This window comes from Geotrypetes seraphini, chromosome 6, assembly GCF_902459505.1.
Source record: "Geotrypetes seraphini chromosome 6, aGeoSer1.1, whole genome shotgun sequence".
Taxonomy (NCBI): domain Eukaryota; kingdom Metazoa; phylum Chordata; class Amphibia; order Gymnophiona; family Dermophiidae; genus Geotrypetes; species Geotrypetes seraphini.
Window position 1 is genome coordinate 157,323,622 of NC_047089.1, and position 19,521 is coordinate 157,343,142.

A 19,521-nucleotide genomic window follows, 5' to 3' on the forward strand; every position below is an offset into this window, starting at 1 on the left:
AGTTTTCTAAACACTGCATAGACCATTTTCTTCCTGTGGAACTCAAAAAAGAATCCTGCAAGAACAGAGTCACACAAGAAAAATGTCCTTTGTCTAGTCCCAGGCAACCATATTTCCTTTACTTTAAGAACAGGGAAATAATATTTCTCAGAAGATCAAACAAGAACTTTTTCTTAAGATAATCTGTACCAGCAATATTAGATAGTACAAAAATCATCACCAGCCTCTTGTTTACAAGCATTGTAAATGATGCTGAATTCTACTCTGTTGATGTGTCTTCATCAGAACGTATGACTCCTTTTCTGAAGAAATTGCGTTGACTGTCTGTGGCCCAGAGGATTAAGTATAAGCTGCTTTAACTTATCTATCTAGGACAGTACTGGGATTCATCTTTTTACTTGTGGGACAATTTGCAATGGTATGTACCTTCAAGACTTTTGTGGTTGCTGTATCCTTCTACACTTGAAGTGCCTAATTACCAACATTTACAAGGCAGCCAAATAAGAAATGGCACACTTTTGATTTCCAGACCCTGGGAATGGAATAAACTGCCCTTGGCATTGAGACAGTAAAAGAATACCAACTCTTCAAAACCCTAACTGGCTCAGCCCCGATATACCTGTCATACCACTTCGTCTTCCCAGGCTCTAACCGTACACGCAATGCCCACCTGTTTGCCTACCCCTCTCCAAAAGGACGCATCTACAAAAGATTCTTCGACAAAACCCTCTCTTTCCAAGCTGGCAAATGGAATGACTGCTTGACCACCCTCATCTCTCTTGCCCCAACTTATCTATCCTTCAGGAAATCTCTCAAATCATACCTCTTTGATAAATTCCTCTAACTCCTGCCCTCCCAACCAAACTACTAATCTCAACCTCGTCTCCCTCCCTACCCTTCCTCCCCCTCTTCCCCGGTTATTTTTCCTTTCCCCTTTCTGCACCCCCCTTGCAACAGTTATTGGTTCATTTTGTAATTGCCACTGGTTTATACCATACACTTGATAACTAATTCTCTGTACCTTCATTGCATATGTACAGTTCTCATCTCCTGTAAACTGCTCTGAATTGTTTTGTGGTATTGCGGTATACAAAAATAAAGTTATTATTATTATTAATAATGCTGAGGCACTATTTACTTGGGCAGGCCTATGACTTGCTGTGATCTTATTTGTTGCTTAAACTGATGCTATGACTTTTCTTGTCTTTATTGTTGAGGATGATATGTTTTAATTATGCCTATTGGATTGTTCCATGCATTGGATAAAGGTGGGCTATAAATGAATAAACAAACAAGGACCTTAAAAGCTTCATTTTTGCGCAGGGTTCCATGAGGGAAATGGGAAGTCTAGATAGTGATGTTCACATTGCTGAATATTTACAAAAGGCACTATTAAATGTAGAGCTTTTTAAAAATTTGTATAAGAATGCTATCAAATGCACTTACATTTGCCAGCACATGTACAGGGAGCAGCGATTTCAAAAGAGCAGCCATCACTGACATTTTGCAACTTCCAAATACATATAAGCACCAGAAATTTTACATACTGAAGGTAATTTTTTAATCGGGTGCACACATTTAAGCACCACTTCAGTGTGTGAATGTACAGAGTTCCTGCACACAGTGGCGTAGCGAGTGTAAACAGTGCTCCTCCCCATCCTCTTCTCCACCCCCTGCTCCTTCCTGACACCCCCTGCCACATGCGTGCCCCCTTCCCTTTCCCATACCTTTTTAATTTTCCAGGCGAGAGCAACAGTATGAACTTGCTGCCCGCGTTGTATCAGCTATCCCTCTGACATCACTTCCTATGCGCGGGAGAAGAGACACTGACATGGGCAGCAAGTTCGTAATGCTGCTCACAAAGGAAAAATTCAAGAGGTACGAGGGAAGAGAAGGGGCATACGCTTGCAGCAGGGGGGACTGGGAAGGAGGGGCAGAGAGGAAGATGGGTGTTTGCGCCCTTTACAAAGACTTCACCTGGGGTGTACTGCCCCACCCCCACCTCCCACCTACTACGCTAGTGCCTGTACATTCCAGGGTAAGTGTTCACTTATGAGTGAAAATGGCAGCAAAACAGCTCAGCACTATTCTGTAACAGTGGGTGTAAGTTGCATAGTGGGCATAGAAACATGACGACAGATAAAGGCCAAATGGCCCATCCAGTCTGCCCATCTGCAGCATCCACTATCTCCTCCTCTCCCTAAGAGATCCCACATGCCTGTCCAACACTTTCTTGAATTCAGATAATCTGTCTCCAACACCTGTACAGGAAGACTATTCCACGCATCTATCACCCTTTCTGTAAAAATGTATTTCCTTAGATTACTCCTGAGCAGGGCCGCCATCAGAAATTTCTGGGCCCCTTACTGAGCAATCCTATTGGGCCCCCCACGCACCCCTCCCCCCCCCCCGACCCCTCCTTCTTCCATGGGCTGAATACATACATACTTTTCTCTGTCGCCACACTCTTTGACCAAAAGATTTGTAAGCCTGCAACCATGTCAAGGTAGACTCTTTCAGCAGGGCCCTAACCTTACCTAAATTAAACTAATCTATACCTATCTATTCTAAACTAACATATGTCTAATACTAAACTAATAACAAACTAACAAACATCTGCATAATAAATAACTAATAAATAATAGTGCTAGTAGCTATAATTCACTTTTGAATGTAAAATCTCAGTTAAGGATTTCTTTTGACCTTTGTAGGCCAGAAGTAGATCACAATTGCACAATATTTTTTTGTAACAAGTATTAAATGTGTTTTTATAAATACTGTAAGCTTAATAAATATATCAGAAAAAACTACACATCTGAGCGCATATCTGAACATCCACAGCTGCATGTTAATGATGATGTATATGTTATGATGATAAATAAGTGCATATGAGCACATCATTAACATGCAGCTATGGATGAATATATAATGATGTTATGAGTGTGCACCTCTTCCTTCCCATTCTCCTTATCATGTCACATACAGCATGTTACATTACACAGACTTTGTGTAATGTAACATGCTGTATGTGACATGCTAAGGAGAATGGGAAGGAAGAGGTGCACACTCATAACATCATTATATATTCATGAATCAATCTGATAATCGTCACAACCAGGCTGTGTGTGTTATGGGATGGAGGAAAAAAGGTGCATGTTTAAATTGATCACTGCCTTACTAGTTCTGCAGCTCCTCATGCTGCTCCTCTCGTCCTGTCCTCCTAGAGACGTGGTGACGTCATCCGGCCGACCCGCTCTCGCAGATTCAGTGGCAGGCAAGTGATGTGTCTCCTGATTGGCTAGGCACCCTAAGCCCATGCCAATCGGAGTGGAGACAAGGTGGGCCTTGGTGAAGGAGTCAGGAGACGAGAGGCACGTACCTAGTATATCGCCGGCTGCGGCCGTGGGCCAGGTAGACGGATCCACTTTTGTCCGGGGGGGTGCCATCAGGAAATTGGCAGGGGACAAAAAAAAGTATGACAGCAGAGTTTATTGTTTATTGTTGTGCACAGCAGAAGCATAATACAGGAATTTGTGCTATGGTGGCCTAGGACAGTGTTCTTCAACCTTTTTACACCCGTGGACCGGCAGAAAAAAAAGAATTATTTTGTGGACCGGCAAATTACTAGGACTAAAATTTAAAAACCCCATTTCCGCCCCATCTCTGCGAGCTCGGTCCCCACAAATCATCTGATCCCATCCACACAAGCCTCAGTTATGATTTTATATTGAATGTATTTTATTAAAGTATAAAAAGAAACAATATTCTGTACAATTGTCATTTTATAAATACAAATAATTCAGAGCAAGGATCAACAAAACCCTGTCCCCCTCCCCTTCACATATATCCCCTCTACTATCAAGAAAACTGAACAAGTCAAATTATTATAGAATGCTACACAGAAATATCATGCTAACAGAATACTGCAGTCACACATGACAGGAATAGTTTTAGGGGAGTGCAACTAGGGCAACTGCCCCCTGGTTAGAGAGCGCCCTAAGCCAGCTGGAAGCTAAAGAAGCACTGCCTGGGTTTTGCAGTCCCCAGTTATGTCTAATACCAGCTCTAGCAGGATATATATTTCAAATCTGATATATTCTAATCACAAAATAGAAATAAAATTATTTTTTTCTACCTTTTCTCGTCTCTGGTTTCTGCTTTCAATCTTCTTTTCACTCTCTTCCTTCCAGCGCCTGCCCTCTCTGTCTCTTCAATCCAGCATCTGCCCCTTCCATTCACTGTCTGTCCTCTCCCCCTTCCATATGGTATCTGTCTTCTTTCTATGCCCCTCTCCCCTTTCCATCCAGCTTGTGCCCCCTCTCTCCTTTTTACATGATTCATTCCAGCTTCACTGCTCTCATTTTTATCTCTCCTACACCAGATCTATCATCGTTGTCCCTCTCTGCTTATTTTTCTGCTGACCCCTTCCTATCATCAATCTCTCTACTTTCTCATGCCTGTGTCTCCCCTTCCCCTCCTCTAATCTCTCTGCCAGCTGTTTCCTTCCTTTTTTCATTCTCCCTTCCCTCCTCCTCCTGTCCAGCAGTAACTCTCTTCCCTTCCTCCCCTCCCAGCAGCATCTCTCCTTCTCCCTCTCCAGTAGCAGCTGTCCCTTTTTTTCCCATTGCCCACAAGCTTCCCTCCAGGTCCAGTAGCAGCTGTCCCTTTTTTTCCCTTGCCCAGCAGCTTCCCAGACTCTTTTCCCTCCTCCCCTCCCAGCAGCATCTCTCCTTCTCCTTCCCTCCAGGTCCAGTAGCAGCTGTCCCTTTTTTTCCCTTGCCCAGCAGCTTCCCAGACTCCTTTCCCTCCTTCCCTCCCAGCAGCATATCTTCTTCTCCTTCCCTCCAGGTCCAGTAGCAGCTGTCCCTTTTTTTCCCTTGCCCAGCAGCTTCCCAGATTCCTTTCCCTCCTCCCCTCCCAGCAGCATCTTTCCTTCTCCCTCTCCAGTAGCAGCTGTCCCTGTTTCCCTTTGCCCAGCAGCTTCCCAGACTCCAATAGTGGCTTTCTCCCCTCCCAGCAGCTCTCCTTACTTCCCAGCGCAGCGATTCAGGAAGGCAGTCTCGGGTCCTTTGTTGGGTCGCGCCGCCTCTGAGGAAAGAGGAAGTTGCATCATCAGAGGCAGCCACGACTCAGCAAAAGCCCTGAGGCTGCCTTCGTGAATCGCTGTGCTGGGAAGTAAAGGAGAGCTGCAGAGAGGGGAGAAAGTCACTGTCGGAGGCTCCCCAAGATCTCTCTGGCCCAGCGCAGACTTCAGCTGTTGATCTTGTTGGCCCTGCGCGGACCGGCAGGAAATTGAAGGGAGTCAATCTTGCCGGCCCTGTGCGGACCGGTAAAAATTTCCTGTGGACCGGCGGTTGAAGAGCTGTGGCCTAGGACCCTAGGGGAGCCCAGGCCCCCTGTCAGCTCCAGGCCCCTGAATGCAGGACTGGTAGTACTGCCCTGATGGCGGCCCTGCTCCTGAGCATATCACCTCTTAAATTCATGCTATGCCCTCTCACTCTGGAGTTTCCTTTCAATTGAAAGAGACTCAACTCATGCATATTTATGCCACGCAGGTATTTAAACGTCTCTTATCATATCTCCCCTCTCCTGCCTTTCCTCCAAAGTATACATATTGAGATCTTTAAGTCTGTCCCTGTACTCAGGGCAGGATTAATTTGTCGAGGGCCCCTAGGCACACAAGTACACTGGGCCCCCTGCCCCACCCCACCCCACCATGTGCCCAGGCGGAAACAGGAAGCTGCTTCAGAAGGAAGCTTTGGGCAAGCAGCACCGCTTGCACAATTACAGTTCCCGTTGCCTTTCTTACCCGCATTGCTTGCTTGTCTTACTTTCCGTCGATCAGTGGGGGGGGGGCGTGTTGCCGATCGGGGGGGGGGCCCGCATTGCCGATCGATGCTGGAGGGGCCCATCGCCGTTTGGAAAAAACAATGTTGATGCCCTCCTTCTTCGGGCCCCCCTGATCATTTCAGGCCCTAGGCACGTGCCTACTTGGCCTATTGATTAAACCTGCCCTGCCTGTACTCCTTATGATGTAGACTGCCAACCTATTTAGTTGCTTTCCTCTGGACCAACTCCATCTTGTTTATATCTTTTTGAAAGTGCAGTCTCCAGAATTGTACACAATATTCTAAATTAGATCTCAGTCTTATACAGGGGAATCAATACCTCCTTTTTCCTACTGGCCATACCTCTCCTTATGCACCCATGCATCATTCTAGTTTTTGCAGTCATTTTTTCAACATGTTTGGCCACCTTAAGATCATCACATATTATCAAACCCAAGTCCCGTTCTTCTGTCGTGGACATAAGTTCTTCATCCCCTAAACCAGGGGTGCCCAATAGGTCGATCGCCAAGGCAAAGTGAGTCAATTTCGTGATAGACTCAATTTGCCTTGGCGATCTACCGGGCCGATCAGCCTTCCTCTCCCCGACATCAATTCTGCCATTGGAGAGGAAGTTCGGGCCAGTCAATCGCTGCCTGGCTGGGCCGGAACTTCCTCACTGATGGCAGAATTGATGTCGGGAAGAGGAAGGTTTGTCAGCCCGACACAGGGAAGCAGGGAGAGCTTGGGGTGGCGGCAGCTTTGGGGCCTGTTACCTGATGGCGGCGGCGGCTTGGGGGAGGGCAGGGAGAAAGAAAGAAAGGGGGCAGGCAGAGAGACAGAAGGAAAGAAGGGAAACAGAAAAAAAGAAAGGGGGCATGAAGAGAGAAAAAAAGAAAGAGAGTCAGGGATAAAGAAAGGGCAGAGAGAGAGGAAGAAAAAGTTGGGGGGAGGAAATGAGGTCTGGAGGAGAGGAAGCATACAGGCTGAAAGAAGGAAAGAAAGATTGGATGCACAGTCAGAAGAAGAAAGTGCAACCCAGAGACTCATGAAATCACCAGACAACAAAAGTAGGAAAAATGATTTTATTTTAAATTTAGTGATCAAAATTTGTCTGAATTTATATCTGCTGTCTATATTTTGCACTATGACCCCCTTTTACTAAACCGCAATAGCGGTTTTTAGCGCAGAGAGCCTATGAGCATCGAGAGCAGCGCTGGGCATTCATCGCAGCTCCCTGCGCTAAAAACTGCTATCGTGGTTTAGTAAAAAGGGATGGGGGTATATTTGTCTATTTTTGTATGGTTGTTACTGAGGTGACAGTGCATAGAGTCATCTGCCTTGACCTCTTTGGAAACCCCCCGGAATATGTGCTTTGTGGTTTTTTTTTTTAACTTTTATTGTTGGTAGATCATTGACTTGGTCATTTTAAAAGTAGCTCACAAGCCCAAAAAGTGTGGGCACCCCTGCCCTAAACTATACCGTACCTTTGAGTTTTTGGAGCCCAAATGCATGACCTTGCATTTCATAGCTTTAAATTTTAGCTACCACATTTCAGACTATTCCTCAAGTTTCACTAGGTACTTCCTCGTGTTTTCCATACCATCAGAAGTATATACTTTGTTGCAGATTTTGGTATCATCCACAAAGAGGCAAATCTTACCTGATAGCCCTTCAGCAATATCACTTATAAAAATGTTAAAAAAGATTAGGCCCACGAACCAAACCTTGAGGTACACCACTGTAACATCCCTTTCCTCAGAGCAATCTCCATTGACCACTACCCTCTGTCGCCTTCCACTCAACTAGTTCCTGACCCAGTTTGTCACTTTGGGACCCATACCGAGGGCATTCATATTATTTATTAGACACCTGTGTGGACTATCAAAAGCTTTGCTAAAATCTAAATACACCACATCTAGCGCTCTTCCTCTATCCAATTCTCTGATCACCTGCTCAAGGAAATTGATCAGATTTATCAGACAAGGTCTGCTTCTAGTGAATCCATGTTGCCTCAGGTCCTGTAATCCAGTGTTTCTTAACTCGGTCCTGGAGTACCCCCTTTGCCAATCAGGTTTTCAGGATATCCATAATGAATATGCATGAAAGAAATTTGATTCTAATGGAGTTTATGCATATTCATTGTGGATATCCTGAAAACCTGACTAGCAAGAGGGTACTCCAGAGCCAAGTTGAGAAACACTGCTGTAATCCACTGGATTCCAGAAACGTCACTATTCTTTGTTTTAAAAGTGTTTCTATTAATTTACTTATCACAGAAGTCAGACTTACCAGCCTGTAGTTCCCTATTTCTTCCTCACATCTGCTTTTGTGGAGAGGGACCACATCCGCCCTTCTCCAATCATCCGGTACTATTCTTAAATCTAGAGAAGCATTGAAAAGGTCTGCCAGCATATTCACCAGAACTTCCCTAAGTTCCTTCAGTATCTTCGGATATACAACATCCGGCCCCTTTACTTTTATCCATCTTTTAGTTTAGTGAGCTTCTCTAAAACACAATCATCTGAAAATCATCAGAGTCTACCACACCTCCAACCCTATTTGCTTTTTTTTTCTGCAGTCCTGCTCCCTGTTTTCTTCTTTCTGTGATCTTTTGTAATTTACGAAAGCTAATCTTTTTCCTTACCTTCTCAGCTACTACTTTTGAGAACTAAAGCAGTCTTTGTTTCCTCTTACTTTAACTTACTTTTCTTAAAAACTGGTTTGTTGCCCTTACAATAGCTCCTTTCAGTTTTGCCCACTGATTTCCTACTTCTTCCAGATGTTCCCTTCTAGACAATTCCTTGACATAATTCCCCCATCTGAACAGTTATTTTTATAAGTTTAGAACCTTATTTTGAATGAACCCTCTCCACACATCTTAATATAAAACACCATGCAATGATCACTGGATGCCAAATGATCATCCAGATCACCAGAATTACTTTCCCCATTTTTAAAAAGTAAATTCAGTATTAGCCATTCCTGCTTGGGTACCATTACCAACTGCTGGAACATTTCTCCTTGTAGAGAATCAAGGATCTCCTTACTTCTAGGAGATCCCGCAATAGGGATATCCCAATCAACATCTGGCATATTAAAATCTCCTATTAGTAGTACTTCACATTTTACAGCTATATTTTGAATGTCTTCTATCTGTGAAAAAGGCCTGTATATCACACCAATGTAAATACAGTACATTTTCCATTCTTTCTTTTCTACTCACATCTGTAGCTGAGTTCTACAACAACTGCAGACAATGTGTGGCTATTGTAGGAAACCCTATCAATAAGGCATTACAGTAATCTAATCTAGAAGACATCAGGGCATGAACTACCTTAATAAAATCACTTCTGTCTAATTGAGGCATTGGTTGTTTAATAAGGCTCAGGTGCCCAAAGCAAGTTTTCATCACCGACATCATCAAAAGCACTTCCACACTGAACATTTCTTTTCATATCACACTGACATACTATCTGGTAAAGTGATTAGATTTAATCCTTCTACCCCTAGTCCATCTACTGTATGTATGCTACCTCTGGTTTTTCAGGATTGAATTTCAGACAATTTTCAGCCACCCAACTTCTAACTGATGCTAGCTTTTTTGCTAGGTATAAAGACAGATTTTCAAGGCCTCTTTTTAGAGGACTGTCTGGGTGCCCAAACATTTTTTTAAAAATGGGGGAGTCTGTATGGGTTTTATCTGGCTCTCCCAACTCCTCCTCCTACCTCCTCCTTGAGACCGGCCACTGTAATTTCATCTTCGGGCAGCCAGCAGCAGCAACAAGGTAAAACTGCTGTTGCTTGCCTGCCACGGAAGCTGCCTCTCTGCAGGTCCCACCTACACAGGAACAGGAAGTTGCCACAGAGAGGCAGCTTGCAGGGTAGGCCAGCAGCAGTAGGCGTACCTCGTTGCTGCTGCTAGCTGCCCAAAGATGAAATTAAAGCGGCCAGGCCCAGAGAGGAAGTAGATGGGGGAGTTGGGAGCTATATAGGTTGTGAGGGGAAGCAGCATCAGAGGTCAGAGAAGGGAAGGGAGGGAAGGAGGCTGGAGTAACAGCATGGAGGTGGGGGACTGGAGAAGCATTATGGAAAGGAGAGAGTTCTGGAGAAAAGAGCATGGAGTAGGGTAGTGCTGAATGGGAGAGGAGAGACAAACAGCAGGAGAGGAGGTTGGAAGGAGAGAGAGAGGGACACTTGGAAGTAATACCCTGGTGTCTCAATCCATTCTCCTTTTTCAGAAGACTTGGTAACCCTACCAGGGCCTCTCTGTTCTGTCCTGCCAGAGGGCTTTTACTTCCTGCTAACTGTTAAGCCCTACCCTTATGGTAGACATCCTAACATCTGTCACCTACTGGAAGGTAGCTTAACTGCCATATCAGTGAGGGAATGTTTCTAGGGATACATGCCACTATGCTACTCATTCCCTCATAGGCAGACTGGATGGGACCATAAAGGTTTTTATTTGCTATCTTCTACTATGTTACAATGTAAAATCATGTGTCTGTGTATAAAATGTAAACAAAATCCAAAAAAGTAGGGAACGGAGGAAAAATATCAACCAAAAAAAAAATAAAAAACTCTGTTGAAAATACACCAAAACAGCTGAGAGATAACTGGAGAGGTGATCCCGCACTCTACCACCCATCACAGGCAGAAAAACTTTTGCTAATAGAAGACTGTAAGGTGAAAAAACAATGACATTTAGTGAAAAAAAAAAAAAAACAATGGTAATAAGAAACTAGGTTTCTAAATAATCACTAAAAATGACATGAACACAAGACCAGAACTAACAATCGTTTCATGGCAACCGCCACTGCTTCAGGGCCTCAGAAATCAGCTAAATGTTTAGTAAATAAGTTGTCTTAAAATATAAAAACACTCCCATGAGGAACATGCAATAAAAAAAACCCAGCAACCATAAGCTCAATGGCTTTCGTACTCACAGTTCAAAGTTTTCTTCCTCTGTTTACAAGCACAACACCGCTGTGAATGCACTGGCATGATATATAACGGGGGAGCCAATCATAGCCACCAGCTTCAGAAAGGTCCGCCCCGCAAGGCACGAACCAATCAGGGCAACGAGGAAATTTAAAATGAAAGCTGAAAATATAGGGAAACAAAACGGCAACATTCAAAAGGTATTAAGCGACAGAGAACTGCAAAACATGATGCATAATAAAAATAGAACCAATCAAGCCATGCGGGTTAACAGTGTGTAATGTAAAAATCCAATATTGCTCTCTTTGTTGTAATCTCAATTGTCTGTCACCACCTCTCACATTAACAGGAATATGGTCAAGAACCAAACAGCGCAGCTGATAGAAATCATGATGAAACTGACTACAGTGCTGTACCAAAGGAGTATTCATGAATCCCCTTTCCAATGCGTTCCTGTGTTCGTTAAGTCGTAAGCGCAAAGAACATGACGTCTGGCCCTCATAAGTCAGTTGGCACAGACAGATGATGCAATAAACAACAAAGTTTGAGTCACAGGTGGCAATAGACTTCAGATGATACTCTTTGTGGTCAACCGGATTGACAAACTTTGTCACAGACAGCATGATGGCACAGTGTTTGCATTTACCACAGGGGCCGTGACAACCAGCTTGAAACCCATTGGTCCCTAGGTATAAAATGTTACAGCCTGCAAAAATGTATTTGAAGAGCACAGGATGAGAAATTCCATCTTTTCCTCAAAAACACATTCACTGAAATACATGCCTTTTCAATTCATCTTAGCAGCATTCCCAAACTGACTGCTGCTCAATGCTTATACAGCTCCCTGCTCAAACTTTCAAGAAGGTAATTTATGACTGCCATGCAGCCATGTCACTCCCACTCTATTCTTTGGGGTCTATTTGCTGAGTTGTGACATGTGTTAATGAGGGCTATTCTATTCTGCATTGTAGAACATTAGAGAATGGACCCCCTGAGAAATAAGGCAAACTCTGATAACTAATGCTCCACAATTGGTTTGTTTAATACATGTATGTCTTCCTTTCGCAGTGGTGCTCCATTTCAAGAATTCCTTACCATAACCATAAAAGAAGTCTGGCCTTGATGTTTCCTAGCTTTGCTTTTTAAATATTTTTATTCACTGAATGCAGAGTTCAAAACCTCTGGAAGGGAGGAAGACCTATAGCCATTGCACAGTGATGCCACTGAAGGGGCTCTCAAAAATGAGCTGTATGTGGGTCATCAGTTAGGATAGCAGTGTAAGCCAGAAAGCAACAACACATATGTGGCATCACTTGTGATAATGTACAAGAATTCTCCAGCAGATATCATGTGACTCTTTACAGTTATACTATCAGATTTAATCTGGTGTGTTTTAATCCAGTGTTTCCCACAATTAATTTTTTTCCTGTCTGGAACACTTAACTGTAGGATTGCTGCAGGGTGTCCTGTTGCTTCCTGGAGAGAAATGACAGTCCTGTGGGGGAGGAAGTAGAAGCTGACTGGAATCCTGTGAGACCTCCGGGGAGTTGTATGAGCTCTTAAATATTGTACATCTCTGACTACACAAACTGTAATGACATATTTGTATTGGTTATGATTGCTCTGAGAATACCAAGGCTGATTTTTCCATCTTGCTGCACCATATGCCTGGAATGGGCTTCCTGAGTCTCTGTTACAATTCAAATCCAGGCTAATATCTTTTTGAAACATTAGCCCAATGTTGAAACATTAGCCATATGCAAAAAGACGTGCCTACAAAAACGCACGCCATTCGATCTCACTATGAAGTGTGCCAAGTTTATATATCCAACTCTGTTCTTTTACAAATAGACGTTCCTTCAAATTACCCCCATGAGGGTGGGTGGGTACTTCTAAGATGGAATATTGCAGGGTTGAGACCGGGTGGTGGTTATCTAGCCAATGTTGTACTTCTAGCACGTGTGTGGTAATTCAGCTAATGTGTTCCCCAATGCGTACCAGTATACTTCTTGTCGTGTGTCCGATGTACAGTAACTTACAGTGACACTGAATCACATATACCACTCCACTTGTTTTGCAATCCGTGGCCACTATCGATTTCCTTTTCCATATCCACTAAGGGACATTCATGTCCTTTAAAGCCTGACTGTATTGACATACTTTACAGTTCTTACAAGCCACATGTCCCAATAATATCTTTTTGAGGCTGCTTTTAATTCATAATGCCTTTATCCATCTGTTCTAATCCCTTATTTGTCCTGTTTATCTGTCTTGAATAGATTGTAAACCCTATTAAACAGAGATGGTCTCTTATGTGTTTTTGAATAGCGCTGTGAGCTCCTAGTAGTGCTATAGAAGTGATAAGTAGTACATAAGAACATAAGCATTGCCATATTGGGACAGAGCAAAGGTCCGTCAAGCCCAATATTCTGTTTCTAACAGTGGCTAATCCAGGTCCTTGCAAGATCCCAAATTTTAAGCTGCTTATTAATACTCCCTCTAAGGACTGACCAGGTGCATGCAAAATTTTTCTCATGTGAGCGACAAGTTCTAAAAACTAACAATTTTCCAGATTTGCAAGTATTTTTGCAAGCAACTAACGGTATGTAAAATCTGTGAGCGACACTCAGAATGTATGAACAATTGCTCACGTGCTCAGCTTAGAGGGAACATAACTGCTTATCCTAGAAATAAGCAGTGGATTTTCCCAAGTCTATCTTAATAATGGCTTATGGATTTGCCTTTTAGGAAATTATCCACACTTTTTTTATCACATTCTCTGGATATGAATTCCAGAGTTTAATTACACTTTGAGGGAAGAAATATTTTTTCTGATTTGTTTAAAATTTAATGTTTAGTAGCTTTGTTATGTGACCCTAATCCTGGAATTTTCAGAAAGTGTAAACAACTGATTCATATTGTAAATGACCGCAGATAAAGATCTGAATGGTCCATCCAGTCTACCCAATAATTATACACATGATAGAGACTTACAAGATCATGAAGGGCATAGAGAAGGTGGAAAGGGACAGATTCTTCAGCCTATTGGGAACTACAAGAACAAGGGGGGTAGACACCTGGAATGTGCTTCCAGAGGATGTGATAGGACAGAGTACATTAAGGGGATTCAAAGAGGGATTGGACAAGTTTCTGAAGGATACGGGGATTGAGGAATATAGATAGAGATAGAGATAGGATTATGGAAGAGTATAGATAGAAGAATAATGGGGATTGTAAGGTTTTAAACAAAGGATCACTTACAGGTCATGGACCTGATTAGCTGCTGCGGGAGCGGACTGCTGGGTGCGACCCCTGGTCTGACCCAGCGGAGGCAACTTCTTATGTTCTTAATCCCCCTTTTTACAAAACCAAAGCACAGTTTTTAATGTCAGCTGCAGCGGTAATAGCTCTGATGCTCATAGGAATTCTATGAGCGTCAAAGCTGTTACCGCCGTGGCTGGCACTAAAAACTACACTACGGTTTTGTTAAAGAGGGGGGAGGGGGAAAATTTGTCTTTTTTTTTTTTTCTTTGATATTTCTGGGACTGTAAGGTCCACCTGGAACTATCCTTAGGTTCCAACTACTGGAGTTGCCTTTGCTCACTCCAGCCTATCCAAACCATCTCGTCGATTGCGGGATACAAACCATAAGTCTGTCCAGCACCATCCTCATGTTCCAAATTACTGGAGTTGTTGTCAAAGCCCTGGGTTCATGAGCTCACACTGGGAAGACTAATTTCACTGCCACCATGTTTTGGACAGACCTGGCTAAGCCTGTGTCCGCCTTTAATGTCATGCAGGGAAGGGGCAAAATGCGTGGCATTGGAGGATTACTCTTGGGGGTCGACTGGGCCATCCCCTGTTCTGAAATTTGTGGTCAGCTCTGAATTTCCAGCCGGGGATATGCATGTCTTTTTTTTTTCCATTAAGAGCCTGGGCGTAATTGTAGCTATATGGGAACTTTTTTCGGTATTCACTCTGGAAGGATGCCCCATTTTGGGAGTGTCAGTTTGCATGGGGGGTGGTCTCCTAGTAGTTTGTTGATATATCTCCAGATACGGAGCTATTGTCACTCCTTACAGACTTCTGGGGGAATCTTTCCCCAGTTCTCTACTTTGGATCATCTGTTTCGGGCTCACAACAAGCTCTCGGTTTGATATCGGACTGGAAAGGATTTTAAATCTAATGACTGTTTGAAGCAGATGGAGATTGATTGGGCAGAAAATCTGGTTGAGAAAGTAACTGTGGAGGACCTGTCCCAGAGTTTTCTCTTTGCTGATACAGTGACTCCCAATGTGGGAATGCGTGAGCTTTTAAAAATACTCCATAAAGCCTGTATAACCAAATATAGAGGGAAGCAGTTGTGATTGTGAAAGGATGATAGTTGTCTTCATTGCAAGGTCCATCATGGAACTTTGGTACATCATTTTTTGGAATGTCCGTTCTTGGGCATCTTATGGAAGCAGGTATTTAGTGATGTGGAGGGTATTATAATGTGGAGTGGTCTTATAATGGTGTGCTCTTGGGAATGGAGGGCTCCCTGTTGGAGCTGGTTGTAGTGGAACATTTGGCATTTGGGCTGGTAAATAAGTCCATACTTCAGCATTGGGTGGGACCTGCTCGACCCATGGTCATATGTTGTAGGAATCTTATGGCACAGATGGCATCTTGGGAAAGGATGCACTGGGCTCTTTCTGGGAATCTATAGCATCAGGCATATCTAGCATGTTGGTCTACTTTTCAACAGTGAAGTTAGGTCCTGGGAGGGGGATGGAGGGGTTGGGGAAGGGGGGTATGTGTACAAAATTGGAGACAGAGTGCTAGCAGTGTGCTGTGTTAAATTTCCAAGATCTTGAACTATTGGCCTCTATGCATTTTCATTCACTACTCCTTAGCTTTTAACTGTGTGTATGTCCTTGCTCTTGCTGCACATTTGTTCTATTGTATGGCAATTTGTAGCTGTTTGTGTCTTGTTAGCTGTACACTGTTCTGTTCCACAATAAACAGATTTTTAAAAAATAAGAATATATGAGAAATGAAATGGTTTATCTTGCCAGTGCTGGTGTTAAACATGGGTAGGGTCCAGGGCAGATATTTGAGAGGTGACCCCAAAACCCACTACTAGCTCATGCCATCTCCAACTTCCAGGAGGCTTAAGGCTTTCTCTAGCCAGGGGGCAGTAGCCCTAATTGCAATCCTCGGCCTAAAACCATCCCTAGCAAGTGTGATCTTTATATTTTGACCAGTATAGGAGGAAATGGATCTATTTCTTTGGTGTTGTACCACATGGAATGTGTGGCTTCTTGGGATTTTGGTTTAATTTATGTTTATCATTTTTGGTCAGCTATTATGTATTTGACATTTGTGTTCTGTGTGTGTGAACAAGGTATTCTGTTAGGATGAATTTTCTAAGTAGCATTCAGTTATCCTGATAGTGGAAGGAATATTGTGAGGGGAGATGGGTTTCGTTGATCCCTTTTTTGTATTTGTGATTTATAAAATGACAGTTGTACAAGAAATTGTTTCTTTTTATACTTTAATAAAATGATTTCAATACAAAATCATAACTATTCAAGGCTTGTGCGGATGGGATCAGACAGAGTTCATGGGGACAGGGACAAATATTTTTCCCTGCGTCATTCTCTAGATGCGTGCAGGCAGCTCTTCAAGTATCCACCTCCTATTTCACTTTCCATAAAAGCTTGCACCTCTGGCCTTTGGGGGTGCACTGGCACTGTTCCTTAGCTACAGAGGTGTACATTCTACATATTCAGCATTCTGCTAAGTCAATGAAAAGCTTAATTCATCATTAAGAAGCAGCTGATTTTGAATTGAGGCTGTACTAAGGATTTTTTTCATGTCTGCCTGTTCCTTTTTTTCTTTGTAGTACTCTGATATTAGTCCTTGGGAGATTCTGAAATGTATTCTATTACAATACAATGCAATTTTTATTTGTATACCGCCAATACCTCCATGAAATTCGCAGTGGTTTGCATAAGTAATTACGGCGATACAAATTAAAAACTAGTGTTACAATATTTAGGAATTATTAGTAACAAATTCATGAAATAGATAGGTCTTTAGGTCTTTTATGAAACATTTAAAATTAGATTGCTGGTTAATATTAGTTGGTAATGCTTTCCACAGTTTTGCTGCTTGATATGACCATGTGGAGTTAAAAGTTCTATTGTATCTAATGTTCCTAATGACTGGATACCAAAAATTATCATTGTTTCTTAGGTTCAAAGACAGATTATTAGAAAATTTAACGAGATGTGGCATATAATCAGGAGTTTCTCCAAACCGTATTTAAAATAGAATAAACAATAAACAGGTGTTTATGTAATCCAGTGTCTCCCAAACTCTTTGTTATAGCGAAACCCCTAAAATAGGTTTTTCATACGCAGAGGACCTTCAATTTATGTAAACGTATATGCGAGGTCTGACAATTAAGTTCGCAAATTCATCCTAGAAAAAGTGCTACATACCTCATTACTGAATATCACGATGATCACCTTCGAAGTACTCCCCTTGGGAAGCTATGCACTGACAGCAGCACCTAGTCCCCCCTTCAAAGCAATTTTGGAACTCTTTTTCTGGAATGGCCATCAGAACTGTCGTCGTATTACCCTTGATGTCCTGAATGTCATCAAAATGTTTTCCTTTCAATATTTCCTTTATCTTTGGGTAAAGAAAATGTCATTGGGGGCCAGATCAGGTGAGTAGGGAGGGTGTTCCAATACAGTTATTTGTTTTCTGGCTAAAAGCTCCCTCGCAGACAGTGCCATGTGAACTGGTGCATTGTCATGATGCAAGAGCCATGAGTTGGTGAAAAGTTCAGGTCGTTTTCGGCTAACATTTTCACACAGCCTTTTCAGCTCTTCCAAATAGTAAACTTGGTTAACTGTCCAGTTGTTACAAATTCATAATGAACAATCCCTCTGATATTTCAATAAAGGTTATCAACATCGTTTTGACTCTTGATTTGGACTGGCAGAACTTTTTTGGTTGTGGAGAATTGGCTGACTTCCATTGTGCACTTTGATGCTTTGTTTCAGTCGTATTGGTACACCCATGTTTCATCACCAGTGATAACATCGTCTTGCCTTTCCAAAAGGTCTTGGCAAACGTTGATTCTCCTTTGTTTTTGTTCATCAGTGAGCTCCTTTGGGACCATTTTTGCACACATGTTTCTCATGGCAAGTTTTTCAGTTAAGATTTTCCTGTTTCTGTATCGATGTTTACTTTGTCTGCTATGCTTTTTACAGTCGATCAACAATTTTGACATACAATTCACCAAATTTTGGCAATGTTTTTGTCAGTTCTGCGCATTACTGGCTGCCCTGACCTTTCTTCATCAGTGATGCTTTCTCTCCCCTCAGAAAAACGTTTAATCCATTTGTACACTTCTGTTTTCTTCATGGCATTATCCTCATAAACTTGGACTATCATGTCCCTGATTTAACTTCCACTCTTGCCAAGTTTAGAAAGATATGTAATGGTTTGTTCTAATTCAAGTTCCAATATTCTTGCGAGGGCACATAAAAACACGTAACAAAAATAATGAATGCTATTCAGCAAGACACTGCTACACATTGACATGAACACCGCTGTGAGACACTGATATACCAAGGTTATGAAACCTTATTGAGTTGTTTGTACATTGCTGCCAACGTAAGCGCATGGAGGCAAGTTCGTGAATTCAATTATCAGACCTTGTACGTTCATACAGATTCCATGATCTAATTTCTTGAAGAACCCCTGAAGAGAGTTTGAGAACCCCAGTTTGGGAATCATTGATGTAATCTTTCTGAAATTGCCAAGGCTGAGTTTGTTCATCCAAAAGTTTGTAAAGTTATAATGTTCTGTTATATTTATTTATGTAAATGATAGTTTTTTTTAATTTTGCAAATGTCTGTTTGAGCTGTGAATGTTTTATTGTAAGCCACCTAGGTTTTAGGCAGATAACAAATATTTTTAAATAAATACTAACTTTCTGCTTGAAACGTTCTTAAATCCCAAATGTGGAAAATAAAGCTCTGTAGAAATTAGGGGCATAAGAAGTATTTTATTGTTTTGCTGTTTTAGCTTTGCTTTCTTTCCTTAGTGTTTTCAGTTCCATAGATATTTAAGTATTGTTCAGCTAAGCGTTTCTCCTTTGAAGTTTAAAATGGAATTAATGAAATCTAATTGTTAAAAAGCTGTTGCATGCTATCCAAAAGCAGATTAAAAATATCCATCTGGGACAATTTAAGTACAGTGAATCCTGCCAGAGGGCTGAAGATAGATTCAATGACCTTCTGCCCTCTCTTCTACTCCTATATTTTTCTAATTCAATGACCCAAGGAGGCCGCTGTTAATCAGATCTATGCTGTTCTAACCTTTTCTGTCCCCCCTTGTGCTTAAAAGCAGAACACCAGAAAAAGTGAGAAAGGAATATTCTATTCTAGAAAACCCATGTAAGTCCATGGTGATGACTCATAGTGGCCTAAGACCCTGTAGACTCTTCAAATGACATGTGAGTAGGGTCAAATACTAAAGATGAGATGGCTGGAGAGAGAGATATAATGTTTGTAACAGTGGTAGGTGGGAGGAGACAGATAATATGTGTGTGTGTGGGGGGGGGGGGGAGGTGGACTAGCATGAGCCATTCTGTACTTTACCAAGAAGGGGATCCTCTTTACTCCTCTCTTTTTTCAAGCAGGATCCATCTCCTCTTCCAAATACAGCAGGGGTGCCCAACGCGTCGATCGCG

The 19,521-nt window shown here is 42.3% G+C and overlaps 1 long non-coding RNA gene across 1 annotated transcript in view; it reads right to left on the bottom strand.

Annotated features, from left to right (window-relative positions):
* The window catches only part of LOC117362027, a 58,947-nt gene that overhangs the window by 20,398 nt on the left and 19,028 nt on the right, over positions 1-19,521 (bottom strand). The window contains exon 2 of the long non-coding RNA XR_004539786.1: positions 10,772-10,928. This is a non-coding gene — a long non-coding RNA (uncharacterized LOC117362027). The remainder of the gene's footprint in view (positions 1-10,771; positions 10,929-19,521) is intronic.